This window comes from Triturus cristatus, chromosome 7 (assembly GCF_964204655.1).
Source record: "Triturus cristatus chromosome 7, aTriCri1.1, whole genome shotgun sequence".
NCBI classification, from domain to species: domain Eukaryota; kingdom Metazoa; phylum Chordata; class Amphibia; order Caudata; family Salamandridae; genus Triturus; species Triturus cristatus.
Window position 1 is genome coordinate 1,431,323,588 of NC_140590.1, and position 21,474 is coordinate 1,431,345,061.

Genomic DNA, 21,474 nt, shown 5'->3' on the forward strand with positions numbered 1-21,474 from the left:
CCCCCCCCCCTTCAAATACATCATATCCTGTCTGCAGTGTGGCTTGGTAAGTTTAACGCTCGCCACTGAAATAAATGTGATGAGCTGTGCAGGGCTGGGACTTTAATCCAGACATGGCACCTCCCTGTTTCCAAACGTTGGTAAATCAAGCAACATAAATTAGATAAATTACGCATTTCATTTATAGCGCCTAGAAACGACAGAAGAAGGAGGGAGAGAATGACGTGAGAAAACCTCACACAGGGAACCTGCAAGAGTGAGATAAAGGGTCAGGGAGTGTCTGGCAGTGGATTAAGTGGCATGAGGTAGATTTAAGCTACGCAGTTTTGGGATTGGACCGTAGGCTTCTAAACCGAGTTTTGGGCACCGGCACGCAATCTTTTACAAATTAAGCACTATGAAACTAAATGTTTCATGAACTGAGTCCCGCAAGTGATTTGTATGGCAGACTGAGTAACCATTTGCATGTGAGGGGTAGGCGCGGATGTGCCCTTTTAGAGCCTCTAGAGGCGAGTAAGTGTGTACTTTAGGTCTCGCCTGACCCAGCGCATGCGCTGGTCTGGCGAGACTTATTGAGAGGGCTCCAAAAAGTGCTACCAGGCCAGCCTAGAGCTACAGTGCATGTGCGCGGGCGCGCGCGCCGCGCTTTACCGATTACTTTCACTTTAGCGGCCACACAGCCGCTATGATGTTTGAGCGTCATCGCGATCACTTTCACGGCCGCACGGCCGCTTGGCATAGCCAATAGGTCTCGCTTTTGGGACCTTATAAGTATTTAGTTATGCACTTATAAGGTCCCAAAGGCGAGACCTATTGGCTATGCCAATGCTTGTTTTATTGTGCTGCAGCTCCGCCTAAGTGTTCAGGATCGTATGTTAGTGGGACATGATTGCACGTCCGCGCGTTAGCCAAGTATAGAGGTATGTTACTGCGGGGAACTGAGCTTTGTGGAGTAATTTGTGGTTTAGAGAGCCGTGTGGTGCACGTGTGTGTGTTTAACAGTGCCTGCAGGGGTAACGCACAGGGGGGGGGGCACAGGGTAGGGTGGAGGGCGATGGTCGTCACGCAGGGAGGTCCCACCATCCTTGGGCCCCATACGCTCTAACAGGTGGATATTAGGTAGAGGCAGGTGGGCCCCGCCATTTTTGTTAGGCCTCTCTGCCTGAGAGTGGTTGATGATGCTTCGGTGAGGCCTGGCGGTGCTTAGAATTACGGCGGGTTCATTTGCCGTCTTTAGCTGCTGCGAGAACCCACGGTATGATTTATGCGAGATTCACATTGTAGCACTTTGGTCTAGTCAGTGCTGTAAATGGAACTGGCGAAGTGCAGATGTTCTCTCTCTAGAGTACCGGCTTGCTCCTGAGAAGTGCCAGTACTTTCCATTACATGTATTGCAGCAGTGCTGAGAAGTGCTGGTGCTCTCCCTTTCAAATTGAAGAAGTGCAGGTACACAGCACCGGACAGTACCTGCACATGTGAAGCACTGGGTATAGCGGAACCTGAAGGTGCATTTGAGTGCCAAAGCAGAGGTCGAGGAGGCTTTCGAGCGCCAAAGCGGAGGTCGAGGGTGCATTTAAATGCTGAGGGTGTTTTCGAGTGCCAAAGCTGACGCTAGGGGCGCATCCACGTGCCATCGGTGAGGGTGCATTTGAGTGTCAAGACTGAGGGTGCATTCAAGTGCCAAACGTGAGGGTGAATTCCAGTGTCAAAGCTAAGGTTGAGGGTGCATTTAAATTCTGAGAGTGGGGGGGCGTGGTCTGGCCACGCAGGAAGATGGCCGCCTGACGGATGAGCTCCGCCGCGGGATGAGCCCTTAAGGGAATATTCTCACCTTCCACCGGCTTTCGAATCTCCTCTTCGTGCCCTGCTGCAACCGGAAGATGGAGGGCAGGCTTTGGGCGAGTTTCGGAGGCATGACAACGGCTCTCTGTTGATGACCGCCTCGACGATGTTCTGTGGTGATGTTGCCCGGCGCACTCTGCCTGACGTGTTCCTTCAGGCCGCCTCATTCTCCTCATGAAGCCGCGCCCCCGACGTTGACAACGGGCGCCTGCCTGGTTTCACTCTGGCCGCGCCTCCTTCAACATGCCTGCAGCAACGCCTCCTTCAGAGTTCAGGAATTTCTGACAGGAACCATGTTTTTTGCCGCGCTGTTCGTCAGCTACTGGTAGGGCTAATTTCTTCCATACTACTGTTGTAGCACCTTTGACGCGCATTTCGCACAGGATTTGTGCACTTCATCCTTTACATGGTCAATGGCTCTCTTGTAATGGGAAGTTCTGGTTCCTCAAGCTCAGCTGAAATTTACAAAAAACGGAACCTTCGTTCCTTTGAGAGTTGTTTCCTCTCATCTTCACTGCAACTACAATTTTGCGCTATTTGACTATTGTTTACGCTGGTGCTTCATGAAAATGGCTTTTTTAAGAGCAGACTGACTGACCTACATTAGACTGTGTCTCCTCATAATGTCGTCATAGCGCTCTTGTCAACTTTTTCAGTCAGGAATTGTGCCCTCTGTTCCTGTATGGTCCATGACTAATCTGCATTCTGGAATATTGATTAATTTAGTCCCGTCATAATCGCAAATTTGTCTGTCACCGCCATAAGCGCACATACGCTGTTTTTCATTCTATTACTGTTATATTTCTGCGCCCTTTTGACTATAGCGATAATTGATGCCTTGTTATTGCACAGATACCACTTTTTGAAAATATGCTTTCGCATTTCAGTGTTTGAAGGTGAGACATGGGTTTCTTCTTTTGGGGGGGCCAGTGTCCTACCATCATATATATATACAGTTATTAATTGTGCTGCTCTGTATATTCCGACACTTTGCCATATTTTTTGTGCTCACATATAAGTATTTCACCACACGGAAAGACGCCTTCACGTATTTTCAAAGTCTCCATCAAGCCTATTCTTCAAATGTCTGCTACCAAGCAAGGAAATAAGTCTCCTAAACCACTTCTTTTCGCAGAAGCTCTTAAACAGTCTACTACTATGCCAACGAAGGGCCATGCATCCTCCTCGGCCCTTCACGCTGCGCCCTCTAATGGTGGGCAAGCGTCGGCGGCAACTATGCAGCGTATTCTGCATGAAATAACTGAGGTTAGTCGCCGGTTAGATGACATGAACCTTACAATCACGTCCTTGGCTGAGGAGACTAAATCAATTAGAGCAGAAATCTCCAGCTTCCATGTGAAGGTTGAATCCCTGGACTCCAGAGTTCTGGCAATGGAGAAACGATTTGATTCCCTTCCAAACAAAGAACAAGACCTTTTATTCTTACATAGTAAGCTCATTGATTTGGAAGATCGTAGTAGGAGGGACAACATCCGTTTTTTTGGTTTTCCAGAGCGCATTGAAGGACAAAACTCCAGTGCATTTTTGTGTCATATACTTCCAAAGCTGACTGGCATTTCTTTCACTCCACCTCTGGAGATACAGAGGGCTCATAGACTTGGCCCCCCACGCAATGATAATGCTGCGCGACCACGACCGATCATTGCCTGTTTTCTCCGTCACGATCAAACAAGACAATTATTGGCTGCTGCTCGGTTACAAGGTTCTTTTTCCTTTGATGGCCATCGGATTCATATGGCAGCTGATTTCTCTAAAGAAACAAATGAGCGGCGGAAAGCCTTTCTTTCTATGCGACCTCAATTACATCAATTAGGCATTAAGTATGGCCTATTTGAACCAGCACGTTTTCGGATCACCAAAGATGGAGTTTCTAAGGACTTTCATGATCCAGAGCATCTTCAGCAATTCTTGGACTGTCTTCAACCTCAAGATATGGAAGTTCTCACTTCATCTTCGCAGCAGGATCAGTCCCATTCTCCCTATAAGTCTTCTACTCCATTGCCAGACCGCAGCAGACGCCCTCCTAGTAGTCCTCGGCCTCGTGGTAGGGACCTTGAAAGACTTCACCGCTCACAAGAAGATAGGAAGTCAGCAATACAGTCGGTCTCAGCAGCCACATTCCCACAAGATTCACAAAGGGACAAGTCCCGCTCTCCTCTTAAAACCCCCTCGGATGCGGACTGAATAATACTTCCTCATGTGGGAAAAATCACTTCTTGACTTATTGGCAGTTTATCGTAGACTTCCGGTCCTTATGGGCCTTGTTTATATTGTTAAACCATTATTATATATCTTTGGCAGTTTTCGCTGTTATAATATCTGATTGCCTTTTCTTTCTCACCTCTTTTCTCATTAACTTCTAATCTTACCTCTTTTCCTTTTCACTTTGCCTTCTGCTATATCTCTGCCTTATAATGCTATTCTTTTTTCTCCCTGTATTTCTCACTTTTCATGCTACAATTTTATTGCATATTCTCAACTGGTTTTGCAGTTACCCGGGTGCATTGGCGCCTAATTGTTTGATTATAGTTGTATCACCTTATTTGCTCGTATGCATATTGGTATAGATTTTTGATATATGTGTATGATATGTTTTATACGCTGAGGTTGCCTCACATTTAATTACTGTAGGATCTCTCTTCTTCTGTAGTGTTGCTTCTCAACCTCTATTTGGCTTTCTCTATCTTCTTTTGTTCTTTTTTATATCGCTCTTTTGGGCTTCTCTTCTATATTATTAATGCCTTCTTAATTGCTTCTCTCTTTCTGTGGGGTCTTTTCCCGCGGCGGCGCTCTAGTGCGCCCAGACCCGCGGGTAACAGTCTTACGGTTTCTTGTTCTTTACTCGCTATTATTCCATAATTTCTTTATTACTGTACTATTTTCTAAATCTTACCTCCTTTCGTCTTTATCTTTTTATTGTTTTCTTTATGCATTTTATCTAGATTAGAAGTACTACTTCCACTTATATTCTTTCTGTTTCCTCTTTCTCTTGTCATTTCTCTCCTTTTCCTTTTGTTTGGTTCATCACGTTGTTTTGTGCTTTATATTATCTTCTTCCTCCTGATTTTTGCTCTATTCTACTATGACACAGGCACATTCTCTGAATGCGATCACCTGGAATGTACATGGCCTCACCCATTACATAAAGCGGAAGAAAGTACTCTCCTATCTCCAGACCAAACATGTAGATGTGGCCTTGCTTCAGGAGACCCATTTGGATGCTCTGGAGTCGGACAAACTTTGCAGAGACTGGGTGGGTAAGGTTATCCATAGTAGTGTTCAACAAGACGATTCCTCAGACACAGGCCCTCTCCGCAAATGTGGAGTAGCAATCCTCCTTCGCAAATCCCTCCCGGTCACTGTCTCTAAAACATGGTCAGATGTAAATGGCCGTTATGTATTTGCCAAACTTAAAATTGGAGAGTCTCACATTTGTGTAGGGTCTGTTTATGCCCCTACGGGTACCAAAAAAACATTCTTTCTTCAACTTTCCCGTTTGCTGCTTGAAATTAATGCTTCACAATATTTGATTGGTGGAGACTGGAATGTGACGCAAGATCCCATTCTAGACAAAACTGGCCCATTAGATAGGGGCAATGCGTCAGACAGAGCCTTGTTGGGGGACATCATATCAGATATCGGACTGGTTGACCATTGGCGTTTTAGCCATCCAACGGATAAGGAATATACTTTCTTTTCTTCGGCCCATGGTACATTTTCTCGTCTTGATTATTTCCTTATTTCTCATAATACAGTTCAATTCGTTACAGACTCCTGCATACTGGAAGCGGCCTTGTCTGATCACTCTCCGGTTCTCCTTTCCCTTGATCTGGGTCTCTCTCGGCCTGGGCGTAAACCATGGCGTATGAGCATCCAACGCCACAGGACTCCTGCTGGTAAGGCCCAACTGCAATCTCACCTTCAAAATTATCTTTCTACTAACCAGGGGTCTGTCACCTCCAGCAGGACTCTTTGGGCCGCGGCGAAGGCTACTTTGAGGGGGCAATTAATGCGTGATGCAGCAATTGCCAATAAACAAAATGCAAGGAGACAAAGTGAACTCGAATCTGATATACAAACTTATTCTCGCTTATACGCCGCATCTCCGTCTTTACAAAACCGCAAATTACTAGAGCAAGCCCGAATGGCCTTAAATAGCCTTTTTACATCCAAAGCAGAATTCGCTTTACAGAAAATGAAAGGCCGGCATTACGAGCAAGGGGAAAAGGCGGGAAGGTTATTAGCCGCGCAGCTGCGTCAGAGGGAGGCGTCCATGGCCATTCCGACCATTAGATCTACGCAAGGTCACCTGTGCACGAAACCTCAAGACATCGTTAATGAGTTCGCCTCTTTTTACGAATCTCTTTACACCTCCGATAGTAGAATGGACCCGGATAAAATGACAGCATTTCTTGCAAAAGTACACCTTCCTTCTCTTTCGGCGGAGGGCAGAGCCATCCTAGAGGGTGAAATAACCAGAGATGAGGTCTCTAGTGCGATTACTGCCCTGCCCTATCACAAGGCCCCTGGTGAAGATGGATTTCCCCCTGAGTTCTATCGCTGGGCAGGTCACAATATTATTGATACCCTGCACACCGCATTCCAGGAGGCGGATAGTTCATCTTCACTTGGACCTCTTTCTAACAAGGCTATTATTGTTGTGCTTCCAAAGCCAGGTAAGGACCCCCAGCTCTGCAGTAGCTATCGCCCCATCTCTTTATTAAATACTGATATTAAAATCCTGGCCAGCATCCTTGCTTCGCGTTTGCGTAAGGTCTTGCCTTCCTTGATACACCATTCTCAAGTAGGCTTTGTACCGGGTCGATCCTCTAGGAATCATCTGCGTTCTCTGGCCCATGCATTATGGTCGGCTCAACATCTTAAGGATGATGCGTTAGCCCTTTCACTTGACGCAGAAAAGGCGTTCGACCGCATCGAATGGAACTATCTCTTCAAGGTCATGGATAGATTTGGTTTAGGCAAGAAATTTATTGATAAGGTACGCTTATTATACGATCATCCTTCTGCTCAGGTAAATTGCGGTGGGTTTCTATCAGACACCTTTACTATTAAGAGAGGGACACGTCAAGGATGTCCACTATCCCCTCTTTTGTTTCTTCTGGCTATGGAACCCTTGGCCGCCACCATTCGTCAATCGGATGAGGTCTCTGGTGTCCCCCTTCCAATTGGACATTCTAAAATATACTTATATGCTGATGATATACTACTCACACTTACCCGTCTTCCCCGGTCGATTCCTTCTCTTCTTCACATTATCAATGATTTCTCCTCTTTTTCAGGTTATAAGATTAATTGGGACAAGAGTGAAGCTTTGCCCATCTCTAACGGTACCACCAAAGCAGCCATTTTTGGATTCCCTTTTCATTGGCAGCCTTCACGCCTTAAATACTTGGGTGTCCTCGTTAATAAAGGATTGCAAGACATGGTTGCAGATAATTTATCTCCTCTTATATCCCAAATGCAACGAGATTTTGACAAATGGAAGGCTTTGGGCCTTTCTCTTTGGGGCAGAACTCAGGCGGTTAAAATGGTTACCCTTCCGAGGTTTATATACATTCTAGGTATGCTTCCTTTGCAGATCCCTCTATCCTTACTTCGATCAATAGATGCCCAGATTAAAACTTTCATCTGGGGTACTATGAAACCGCGACTTGCTATCACTAAGTTGAAGGCTCACCAATTATCTGGCGGAATTGGTCTTCCTTCTATTGAGCACTACTCTCTGGCGTTACATATTTCCCAAATCTCATATTTTTTACCTGGCATCAAGGATTTACCACAATGGGTTCAAATAGAAAGACATCTTCTATCCTCGGAATCAAATCTTTCTCCTCTGTATGGTACTGGCTCTAGTCGTTCTGACCCAAAAAACCCGATACTCTCCGCCATGCATAAATCCTGGCAGAGAAGTCACAGATTATTAGGCTCAAACTCCAGAATACATGCTAAGGCTCCCTTGTGGAATAATTCGGGGATCCGTATTAATGGCCGTATGTTATCCTGGTCTGAATGGCGAGCTGCAGGTATTCTCTATCCGGATCAACTCCTACATGATGGGGATTTTAAGTCATTCTCTCAACTCAGGGTAGAATTCGATCTTCCCCTTCATCATTCTTCCAAATATCTTCAACTCCAACAATGTTTAAAGACCCATATGGGATCATCACCATGGCTCCTACAGGACTCCCCTATATTATCCTATTTGCACATTTGGGGGAAACTTAAGGGTGTTACTTCTGGTATATACAAAATTTTTTCATCTCATCTTTTTTCTAAATCTCTTTCACATGATCTCCAGCGTAAATGGCAATCTCGTCTCTCCATCTCCTTTTCCGATGCTGAGTGGGATTTGATTCTAGAGAGTTTAAATAAGGGAGCTCGTGAATCAAGGCTTAAATTTTGTCTTTTTAAAATTCTGCATGATTGGCACTGGTCTCCTGTCAAATTACACCAAGCTGGTCTTCTCTCGCATTCTAACTGCTGGAGATGCTTCAATTCAGGTTGTGATATTACTCATATCATCTGTGAGTGTCCTAGTATTCAACCCTATTGGACTTTTATTGGTGCTACCTTGAAATCCACCATGCCCCTAAAATTGCCACTTACATCTACTAACATTCTCCTACATGACTTACGTCATTCCCCAAAGCTCACGAAGCCACAACTCCGTCTTTTTCATACTTCAATTGCTACTGCCAAAATATGTATACTGCGTCATTGGAAATCAACTATGCCTCCACCACAGGAGGATTGGTTGGTGGCCATGATGCAAACTGCTTCCCATGAACGTACAATCTATAATCTTCAAGATCAAAATGACACCTTTCTTCGAATATGGTCTCCATTTCTTAAATCAAATGCTGCTGACCCTCCGGCCTCCACTTCTACTCAAACACACTAATTAACTTTCACTTTTCTGTCTTTTGTCTTCTCTTCTCCCTGTTCCCTCACAATCATTTGCTTCCTCCGTTGTGGTACTCCTCTGCTTTTATTTAATTATTTTTCCTTTGTTCTATTTCTTTATATTTCCAGCACTCTTTATCCCACTATGTTTTTCTTCTCTCTTTTTTCCCTATTGCTCACTCTTATTATATATTATGCTGGGTTTTGATATCTTTGCTGCATCAAGTTGTATTTATCTATTTAAACGCATATTTATATCGTATTTATTTATCAATTTCTTATTCCATGATTTCTTCTAACATGTAATTATTCTCTTTTATTTATTATTGCATATGCTCTAATGTATTTGTCTTATAAAATTCAATAAAAAATTTCAACACAAAAAAAAAAAAAAAAATTCTGAGAGTGCATTTCCGTGCGAAAGCTGAGGTTGGGGGTGCATTCGAGTGCCAAAGCATGAGTTGAGGGTACATTTAAATGCTGAGGGTGCTTTCGCGTGGCAAAGGCGAGGATGCATTTGAGTTTCAAGGCTGAGGGTGCGTTCGAGTGCCAAAGGTGAGGGTGAATTCCAGTGTCAAAGCTAAGGCTGAGGGTGCATTTACATGCTGAGGGTACATTCGAGTGCCAAAGCAGGAGTTGAGGGTGCATTTAAATGCTGAGGGTGCTTTCGCGTGGCAAAGGCGAGGATGCATTTGAGTGTCAAGGCTGAGGGTGCGTTCGAGTGCCAAAGGTGAGGGTGAATTCCAGTGTCAAAGCTAAGGCTGAGGGTGCATTTACATGCTGAGGGTACATTCGAGTGCCAAAGCAGGAGTTGAGGGTGCATTTAAATGCTGAGGGTGCTTTCGCGTGGCAAAGGCGAGGATGCATTTGAGTGTCAAGGCTGAGGGTGCGTTCGAGTGCCAAAGGTGAGGGTGAATTCCAGTGTCAAAGCTAAGGCTGAGGGTGCATTTACATGCTGAGGGTACAGTCGAGTGCCAAAGCTGTAAAAGAGGGTGCATTCGAGTTCAATTTCAAGGGAAAATGCAAGTGTTATTTTGAACTTTAATCTGATTCAGAAGCGCTCCCTGGTCTTTTAGTTGGCTTTTAGCTGATCTCTGGGGTCCGACAGTGTGCTTCAAGTGAACCCTGGTGCGCACTTCGGTCGCGTTTGAGGGCTCATTAGCGTGATTTTAGGGTAGCTGCCTTTAGCAGTGAAAGAGACAGAGGGGCATATTAACAAGGAACAGGGAAAATTAACGTTAAGGGCACTTAGCGTTAATTGTTTTAACGCCCGCTATCGCTGGATAATATCGCCTGTTATCGCGTTATTAACAACGCTAACCACCTAGGCGATAAAAAATCGAGCGATAGCGGCATTTTGGGAGGTTATCGCTGGTAATGCAGCGATAAAACTATAAGGATAGGGATATCCTTGTTGATAGCCCATGGTGGACTTAGCCATGTAATCCACCTTCCATTGGATTACATGGCTAAACCTGAAAATTAGCAGATGTAAAAAAGCAGCGTTTAACCGTGGTTAGCGCTGCTTGTTTTGTCTCTAACAGGGTTAGCGTGAAGCTTGGTAATAGGAGAAATGTCGCTAAGCGACATTTCTCCTATAATTTTGCTCTGGAACGCCCACTTTGCATCTCATTAGAGATGCAAAGGGAAGCGTAGTGAAAAAGGGTGCTAAGATGCAATTTTGCATGTTAGCACCCTGTTGTTGATAGGGCGATATTTTTATCTCCGCTTCTTTGGCTTTTAAAGCCGAAAAAGCGGAGATAAAGCCCTTGTTAATATGCCCCAGAGTTCTTGAGTTGCCCAGGCCGATGCCTCAGTGCCTCACTATAGCCAGGGTGCATTATGGAACTTGTAGTGCTGGTTATCATTGTAAAGTCATGAATACAAATCGCAGAATGCAAAGCGAAAATCTGGAGTGCATGAGTTGCTCACCCATGAATATAGCTAACTTGAGCACCCTGTGTTATATTCAGGGCCACTGGAATTATGCGGCTGCAGCGTTTTTCCGCATAACTCTAGATATGCCATATTTGCCATATAATCCATTGTCTGCTGAATAATTTGCAGATTGTAACAAAAAATGGTTTCTAGCTCAAACGATTCAAAAGTTACTAAAACTACAGTGATACCTGCTGCTGCGTTGTGGAAGATCCTTTGCAAAGGTTGACTAGTCATGCTTTCTATTGCTTATTGCTATATTTGGTTGTTAAACTGGTATTAATGAAGTGCAACCAACGGCCAGACAGTGTTAAACAAGTGTGAAAAAATGACCTAATTATACTGTCCAAAATCTGCCGAATTACTCCGCATAATTTTCCCTATTCTTGCAGCACGGGTGGCCTTTTCTTGTTCCATAATTTGTCCCTCTCTTCCCGCATAATTCCAGTGGCTCACATTATATATAGCGCACACAACAAATTAAACTTCCTCTTGGCTGTTAATCGTGGATGTTCGTTGATTAAGGGCTTTAGACTTCAGAGCATGAAATGAGTAAGTGTGAAATGCACCCTCATTCGCTGCTGGGTGTGCGTTAGCCGAGCCTCAGGGAGGGCTGGCGAGGTTTGGGCAGGCATAGACAGCTGGTGCAAGTAGTGACACTAATGTAGGACTGAGCTTCGTTTTGAAAACGAAAGCAACACTTTTTTTTATATTACAGGCGCAAGCTTCTTCTTACAAATCAAACCAGCCCCAATACTTTCACTGGATATCTGGACACATCCGATACACATGTATCCCAGGGACCTAGGTTCCCCGTGCAGTGCCTGTGTGCTGGTGGGGGTGCAGTGCCTGTGGTTCTGAGAAGCATGCAGTGCCTCGGTGCGCTAAAGGGAGGCAGTGCACCAGCCACGAGCACGCAGCACCGTGATGCACCTGCAGTCCCAGACTACCGAGGGCGCTGGCTATGAAGTACGTACATCGCGCGCCCCCTGCTGGAGAAACTTCATATCACTGCTACTTGGCGTAAACCGGGAAGCGGCTGATGAAAATGGCCACGGCGCACCCGTGGACTAAGCAGCACCTTGTTCTAAAAAAAGAAAAAAAACATACTTTGAAAAGGCGCTTTTATTATTCGGCAAATACATAAAAACGCACAATATCGCCCAAATGCATTTTTACACAACAGAAATACTTGTTTACATTGTTAGCCCGCGATTGGCATCCTCCTCTATATTGGATAGCAAAAGATGTTTCCGAAATCGAGGCATTCCCTCAGATTATCCAAGGCTCCTGCAAATAAACAACGCCTAGTGCAGCCGGTCACTTAACCAAGATCACCAGCACCACTTACGTACAAACGTGACAACTAACCACATAACCGACAGCTTCCCTAAGTACAAGAGTGAGTACCCTCATGTCATTTTATAAGAAATGTTGGTTTTCAACTTTAACCCCTCCCCCACACGTAATTACGTTTGCATATCTAAATAATTTTAAGTATGTATACATTTAAACATTAAAAAAACAAGTTATTTCTAAACCAAAAAATTGACAAATGGGTACAATATTGAAATATAACAATAAAAACCAGAATGCGATGATTAAGAATTGCTAATACAACACGGAAATCATCACATTCTTTGAAATATGTCTTTCCGCGGTATTAACTAAAAAATTAATGAATATATAGTACTTTTTTGTATTTATTAATTTATAATGTCTTTGAGCTCGAGCTTTCAAACTGCAGAGACAACTTTGCCGTTGTGTCTAGACATCAGTTTTTAATGCACTTTAATGACTCAGGCCACTCAGCCTTAGATCAACGAAATACATTTGGGACAAAGAAGGCCAATGTGAGTTGGCGTCTCTGAAGCCACCCCGTCACCCATAGCTGTTTACTACAGGTACGTTACGCCCTCTAGCGGAAAAATGGCGATAACACATCTGGGATGAACGAAAAAATACGCGCTTAATTAAACCTGAATAAAATACAGTGTACCTAGGTGTTTTTTTTTTACCTTAGCTGCTCGCCCAGGTCAGCACTTTCTCCCACTGAAAATATCTACTTTCAAACCTGTCTAAAAATAGTTGGGGAATTTATTACTTTCCCCAAATATTCCAGGACTGAAGTTATAATAGTAAACAAGCCTCCTGTATTTGGGAGAAAGTTGCTCTTTGCCCAAGTATTCTAGGACTGGAGTTATAATTGTAAATTTGGCCTTCCAGCAGTGCTTGAAATGGGCCGGTGCTTTTAATTGGAGAGTACCGGCACGTCTCAGAAACAAGCAGGTGCTCTGGTACAGCGTACATGCACTTCTGTTTTTCCATTTCAAGTACTGCCTTTCAGTGTCCGCTGTGCTGGCCTGGTTGATCAACTGTTTGTTGGGGCTCTAGAAATAATGGGACATGCACACTCTAGATTACTGGGTATCGGAGATGACCCCACGAGCGCGGTTACCCCTTTTATTGTAACCCCGCAGGCCACGCCTGGCCTGCGGATGACGTGTGTATATTTCCTGCTGGCGGACTAGACCGCCAGCATTCTAAACATCACATCCCTCTCCAACTTGGTTCTTGAAACAAAACTTCTAAACGTCCAGTTAGCATACACAGTTCAGCTGTATCAGTCTTTGGAGCCTCAACATGCAAAATCCTGAAAATGCCGGTTAGTGCGAGGGTTGGGACGTGAGCTGTATCGATGAGGTTGACTTCGTAGGGCTGGTTCGCTGGCAACAGACCCATTGCGAGGCGAACCCAGAAGATAGCAGGCTTGGGGAAGGGGTCGGTTCCGACACGTTGTCTCCGTCTTCGTCCGGGCTCTGCATATTTCCGCATCAGGCTTCACGGGGCTTGAAGGCCGGGTTCAGAAGCCTCTATCGGCACCTCTGTGAACCAGGAGATGTTACGCGATATTTCCTCACTCCCCTTCGGAGCCTTCACCATAGTTCCATTGCTAACAACAACCGTCCAGGTACCTGGTTCATGGGTGGTCCGGAATTTTCTTCCAGGCCGGCGGGCTTTGAGTAAAACTGTAACACCAGGTCGGAGTGACCTGGATGCAGCGTGGCGCCAAATGCTTGCTCGACGGCTCTGTCACTCTTGCCTCGCTTGGGTTTCCTGGTTGTCTAGTTGCGGGGGTGTCCACCTGGGACACATGGGGATCAGGTCTCTCCGTGGGCGTTGAACATAAGGGACCATGGACTCCTTAACGTGGTGCAGAGTGGAGTGCTTCGGTACTCCCTGAGGAACTCGTGAAGACGTTGTTCCGGATCTGCTTGTTCCAAACTTACGATGCGCAGCATTTTATTCAGAGTCCTCATGAAACGCTCTACATCCCCATTAGCCTGTGGCCATTGAGGCGTGACACAGTGGTGGTGGATCCCTCGCTGACGGAGGAAAACAGCAAACTCTGCTCCGTGGAACGGGGGCCCATTATTACTCCTGATCTCCAGGGGAAATCCGAATGTAGCAAACACCGTCTCTAGGACCGGGGCCACATGTGCGAAGGTGGTCGATGCAACTGGTTCCACTATGGGATATTTGGAGAATGCGTCTACCAGGACCAGTGTGTGTTTACCACCAGGGAAACTCCCCAAATCCATGCTTATTTTCGACCACGGGATGGTGCAGGCTGCTTCAGTGATTACGGGGGTTGGCCTCTCCGGAGCACTGGTTTTCTGGCAGGCTGGACATCGGCGTACCAGTTCTTCCACCATTACCTCAAGTTCTGAGAACCAGACCTTCTCCCTCATCCTTGCCTTCATCTTTGTCACACCCTGGTGGCCTCCGTGGGCCAGCTGGGTTGCTTTGTGCCTCAGAGATTTCGGTATTGCCATCCTCAAGCCTCTTAGGAGTATGCCGTCTGCCGTGGCACTCAGTTCACTCCTCACCCTCCCGACCTTTGTCAGCTCTTCCCAGTCTTCAGGTGCCCAGGTGTTAGTCTGTTGGAGGTACTCCCTCCATGACCCTTCTTGGACCGCTCGGAGAGTCCATGTGTAGATCGTATCTTGCTTGGCAGCTTCCTTGATTTCCTCAAGTGTTATTGCCTGGGGGCATGCCGCTACTGAGATCATGTTGATATATTGCTCTGACCCTTCCGTGTCGTCCCCTTCTTCTTTCGGTGCTGGGTGTCGGGACAGAAAATCCGCAGGGTTCTTCACCCCTGGCCGATACACCACGTCCATTTGTTACGGCTGAAGTTGTACCGCCCATTGCTCAATCCGGGGAGGTGGGTGTGGTCCCCTTGAAAAGGGGAACCAGGGGCTAGTGGTCTGTGACCACAGTGAATGGTTGGCCCATCAGGTACAGGTGGAAATGGTTGCATGCCCACTTTATCGCGAGCGCCTCCCGCTCAATCTGGGCATACCTTGCTTCCGTGGGAGTCAGCGACTTGCTGGCAAATGACAAACCTGCCCACCGACCTGGTTCCTGTTCCTGGGCAAGCACTGCCCCTAGTCCTATGGGGCTGGCGTCCACCAGTAGCTCGGTCCACTTTGCCGGGTCGAAAAATAGGCAAGGGTGGATTCTCCCAGTAGCGTTTCCTTGATGCTTTGAAAATCTTTCTCTTCTCGCGGTCCCCACTGCCACTTAACGTCTGTTCTCATGAGCGCCCTCAACGGCTCAGCACGGGTGGCAAGATCAGGGATGAACCTCCCGCAGTAAGTGGCCATGCCAAGGAAACTCCTTACTTTCGTAGGCGTGGTTGGGGCTGGAGCACCCCGGATGGCTTGTGATTTTTTCGGATCTACTTGGATGCCCTCCTAGCTGAATACGTATCCAAAGAACTCCAACGACGGTTGGAAGAATTGACACTTTTCTCAGTGGAGGGTCGCACCATATTCACTGAGGCGACGTAACATACTCTTCAGATGTCGGTGTTGGTCAGCGGCCGTGGCAGAGTGGATTAAAATGCATGTGTTGGGTTGTTCAACCGAGATAGCCTGAAATGGACCGTGTGCACAGCTGGTGAATGTTAGACTAACCTCTCAAAATTTACAACAAACAAAATTTCAAACGTTCGGGTTAAATGTCATAAAAACAACAGTATTCAAAAATGATGTTTCCATGAATTTTCATTAAAATTTGTCAAACAAAAAATATCTCATTCAATTCCATGACATAATCATTACATCATGATTAGTGATACATCAAAAGTAGTTGCACAATAATGACATTATTACAATAATCTTGATGGAGATTAGGTTTGATGACCAATGCATTTCGGGACCTTAAGTCCCTACCTCAGGGGCCACTGAAATATAAACATACAATACATAATTTTTCATTGTCTGATTGTTGAAGCATTGATAAATAAACACATCGAGCCATCTCATCCAGCGACACCCATGCGTGCAGGAAGACGAGAAATAAACCTGGCACGTCCTGAGGACTTCCAGGTATGAGCAATATAGTCCAGACGTGATGAGAAGGTACAGTGAGAAGAACACAGTACTAACAGAGCACAAAGAGACCAATGTATATTTCTTAATCATGCTCCCGTGTGCATAGGAAAAACCAATGTCAATCAATATCTCTGAGCAAATAGGACACCAAAACCCATGAGCAGAGGTGCAACACAAGTAGAAACCAGTGAAAATAAACCTATCAGTGAGAAAAGACAGCGACACCCAATATCACTAATATGTAGATGATGATAAACTCTACTGACTGGAAGATTAAGGGAATGACAATGCAAAGCACTTGAGTCGCTAGCTATAGAGTCTTAACAACATGGAAAAAAAACTGAGTGAGAACGACTACCCCCACCGTACCAAATGTGAAGTGAATATGACAAAAAGAAAAAAGAATACCTTATGGAAAATCCAAATGGATACAAAGTAGACCAAATGTCAATGAAAAACAATGATTGAATACCACAGATATGCCACAATTATACACAACGCGATACCGGATGCTGAGAAAATGACTGACCTGAACGGAAACCGGGTAATTTGTCGAACAATCCCCTCAAGTACGCTGAAAGTGTAACGAACGCTGAAGTCATGCTGAACTGCCGGATATAACAAGAGCGCCAGGACCGAGCCCGGTCACATGGTAAAACAACTGGTCTACCTGGGAGGAAAAGTCAGGCGGCCATCTTGAAGAGATTAAAAAGTCAAAAATACCATGTGCCCGTAAGCCGATGCTGCTATGTGTAACATAACAGAATAAATGAAATGAGAGAAAAAAAGAGAAAAGACCAAAAGCGAGCCAGATCCACACAACAGCGTCCAATAAGGAAAACAATAGATGGACCACCCCCCATAACACAACAAGCATTTACAATGCAATATGTCTCGCAATTACATTATTTTGAGCCATTGGCATTGTAAATGTCATTGTTTTTTTCCCCTTCGTGAAGCATTCATCAAATGGTGTAATGCAAAATGGCAATAGCTCACTTGGTTGTAATTGCGAAATCTATTGCATTGCGTTTGTACTAGTGTGAATTTTGTAAATGGTAGGGGTTTTTATTAATGTTTTTTATTTTCTATCACATTAATCTAATGCTCCTCTGGGGGCAGACTAGAGCTGCCTGGTCCGGAGGCCCCCCCCCTGCTAACCTTCTCAAAGGCCATTCTTTTCAGTGCCCTAATACTAGCCCCTTCACTGAGAAAGGGGTGCAGTTGGACGATTAATTTGTTGATGAAAAGTGAGCGTACCCAGCCCATGGCTCAAACACAATATCAGCAAAGAAGTCTAGGAAGGAAGAATACTGTACACAACACACACACATGACTATTGCAATGCAATAAGTTTTGCAGTTACCCGAGTTTAAGCTATTGGCATTTTCAATGACAATGCCTTTTATTTATGTTTTTAAAACAAAAACAAAAATAAAAGGCATTGTTATTTGCAATGTCAATAGCTCAAACTCGCAAAAATGCAAGGCCTATTGCATTGCAAATGCTTGTTTTAGTGGATCCCACGGTCCGCCCTCTTCAGCTCTGCTCTGTCTCACAAAGTTTTAAGAAAAACAAGGGTACCCCAATACGTGAACCTGGGGTGAAATATGCGGTAAAAAAACAATGGTTTGTGTGTGGCCAAAAGGTCCAATAATAAAGTGATCCTAAGGGGAGCACTTATGATTAGAGAGTTGAAGATTAATTACTTTAAAGGAGCAAAAAAAATAATGTACATAGGAACATAAGTCATTTCATGTGAAACATTTATTTCCACAACAATAGAATTCAGGTGCTCACACAATAAGTGAAAGAGGTGTGACTTGCAAAGTGATGGTGAAGTTTAAAATAACGGCATCGCATTGACAACAATAGTGTAAAACTCCTCAAGCAACTTTTATAGAATAGGTAGAGTTTTTTGTTGTAAAGGGTCAACAGCGTTTCGATCTCAACTGTTCGAGATCATCATCAGGACATATAACGGGTGAGCAAGCTGAATTGATGTAATTATTCGTAGCGCAAGGAAAAGCATATGAGGGCTTCCGAAAACAGCTGAGGGTAGACGAGATCACCCAGATTAATTCGCTGACGGTACGAGCGTGAGAATATCACGTGTGAGTAAACTTGAAGGGCAGGGTCAGCTGTATAAGTTGCGCTTATCGATTTGCTGCCAATATGTTTAGTTAAAGTCACTCCCAGTTTATATTTGGAAAGTCTTGGGAGAGGAGCTCAGCACGTCATGCTGCTTGGGCTGTCCGCGTTAAGTGCGAGCTGTCTCACAAAGTGGCAGGCAGCTGGACATGGAAGGGTGACTGTTCACGAGTTCCCAGCAAGGCCGGACTGTTGTTTTACCGGAGACTGGCATGGTGGTGGCTGTTTCTGAAGCTAGTGGGGGCCGATTTTATTACTGGAGGCCGGGCTGACCACATTTCCTGCTTGTTCTTTTTCCTCGGTGCAGTGTTGTGTGGCATATTAGCATCCCTAGGATAGACCGCCCTAGCCATTCACCAACACGCCGTGGCTGCGTGTGCCTACAAGCCGTTGTTCATGCTTCGACACACACCTACAGACACATACAGACACTCAACACACGCACACATACAGACACACAACACATACAGACACACAACACACACATGCAGATACACAACGCACAGATACAGACACAGTATACATTCAGACACACAGAGACATAGAGCACACAGACACACACGTGTGCACGTGAATCCGGACCCGAGAGCCGTGCACGCCCGGCAGTGCCCGTGTGTGCGTTGGCTGGCGCTGGCTCCACTGTATAGCGCTACAAATGAAAAGGTGGGGCTGGCATCGAACACGCCACATGTATGGCGGTCATGCCGGCCCCCAATGATCACACAGAGGTGGGCCTGTCATGCGCAATTGTAACGTGGCAGGCGCGCCTCACTATCGATTGGTCTGTTGGTCCGGTGCGTGCCCCGGAAGTGATTGTAATCACTTCCGGGGCGCGCATTGCACAAACGTCAGGCCGGTTAGAACCATCATGGCCTGGGTTGTCTGGGGGGTGATAAAAGGCTGGGGAGCGGCAGAGTCTGCCTCTTTGCTCGCCGCTCCCACAGTCTGCAGCAGGACACACCAGCCTCGCTGGGAGGCTGTATTCTTAATTTCTGTTTTTCTTTTTGAGGATTTAGAGCTCGGTTCGGGGGATCGATCGGCACTGTGTTATCTACGGAGGCGGCGGTTGAAGAGTCGGGAAGCCTCGCGTTGAGGCTTTACAACACCCTGTTTTGGTTTATCTTGCAGGCTTTCTTCGGAGCAACGCTGGGGCTGTGAGTGGCTTTCGGGACCCGAGACTCGGCGTGGCGAGGAGAGGAGTGTGACCGGAACGTCAGGGACTCGTCGAGGCTACCGAAGAAACACGGTGAACAGCTGTTCCCAGAAGGAAAAGCGGTATTGTTGTGGGAGCGCCGCATGTTGGGGGCCATAAGCTGAGGCATTGTTAAAGCACTTTATGAGCTGAGGGTCGGTTGTTGTTGTGGGAGCGCCGCGTGTTGGGGGCTGCCTGCTGGGAGAATTTTTTTCTTTCTTTTTTCTAGGCACAGAGTAAGAGGCAGTCTTGTGGTGCAGTGCCAGCGCAGGAACTGCGCGATCGGGGGCAGTGTACTTGACACAGTCTTGTATATCATTAAAGAGGCGGGTTGAGGGCCAAGGCAAGTCTTGTGCCGTGGGGCAGAGTTTTTGGGCAGGGTCCCAGTGCGATTGGAGCCACGTGCTTAAAGGGCAAGGGTCTGTATTTCTCCCTATTATTGCAGTCACAGAGGCAGTGTTGGGCAGCTTCCTGGTTCTAGGGAGTCACGCAGCTCAGCTCCAAAGCCTCACCAGGACGCTACACTTGATCTGTTTTTTGGTGTGTTCTAGAATACAAGCAGCAAGTAGCTCAGCGATGTGCACGCGGTCGCAGAGGTGGAGACCACAAGGACTTCACCTGAGTTGCAGCGGATCAGCAGCCTGGTTTGGAGAGACCTTGATCATAAGAGGGCCTTAAGGGGACACGGACAGGCCTGCATACCAGCGCTTCCGGGAGCCACGCGGGTTGGAGATTACTCACCTGACCCACTAGATTAGCTAGTGTGGAGTAGCTCCGGTTGCGTGGGTGCTTGTGGCTGGTTGTGTACCTCCTGCGTTCATAAGGTAAGGGCCCGGGCAGCGTCCCAGGCCTTGAGGGCTGTTGGGTGTGCCAGTGTAGACTGCTTTAGGGTGCTCCCCTTTTTCGTTCCAGCGCGAGAGCATTTGGTTTAAGTTGCGGTAGCTGGTAACCCTTTCCTTCTAGTATGTTTTCTCACAGCATTTGTTTGCATATCATTAGATATAATGGCCAGTAAGAAAATGGGGCGAACAGCGTGCTCGTATGGAGAATTTGATGGAAGCCATGATGCAAAAAATGGTTGCTATGGAGGATAGATTGAAGAAGGTAGATTAGATAGGGCAGGCCATTGCAGACCTTAGGGAGAGAGTTGATGGGCAGGATGGGGTAGAAGAAAGGCCCAGACGTACTCATGTGGCTCCCAAGGCGGCATTCCCTCCACTTCCCAAAAAGAGTAGAGACAGAAAAGGGGGGGCACCCGAAGGAGTAGGAGCAGATGAACCCGTTGCACCAGTGGCCCCAGTGCCGGTCCCCCGGGCAAGCGGGGAGGGAGAGGAGCCAGGTCCATTTGGGGGAACCGACCCATCTGGTGGGGGTGGGGCTATCCCGCCAGCAGGTACAGAGGGCAACCCGCAGGCTCCAAGTGCCCGTATGGATGCTGCCCCACAGGGGTTGGCCCAGTTCCTCAGGAGTTGGTATCAAATTTGGCAGCGGTCCTTCTTTGGTTGGGGAAGGTGGGGAATTGCTCTCCAGCAGCGGGAATGTCTGGTAGCGGGGAGGAATTACTTGCTAAAGCCAGGCAGATAGTGGCTCAGCTGGACGGGGCACTTGGGGATAAGCCAGGAGAAGGGCTGGGTGCACCAACCTCTGTCACTCCGGTGGGTAGGGCAACCCCAGCGGGGGCCAGCAAAGAAGTGCCGGCAAGCAGCCCAGGTGTGGATCTTCCATAAGAGAAGCCAACAGAATCAGCGGGGCCAGTTGCATCAGGTAAGCGGCAGACTTTGCCTGTGTTAGGTATGGGGGAAGCACGCACCCCTAGGGAACACCTGGCAAGACATGTAACGCAGGAAGTAAAGGAAAAAAATTGGAAGGGAAGCTATTTCAGTATGTTCTCTTTGTTACTTGATGAAACTGAAAGGGAGGTGGCCAAGAAAAAGAAAGATTGGATGCTCCCGAGGGAATGGGTAAGCGAATTGCAGAAATATAGGGTTGAGGAGACGCTGAACA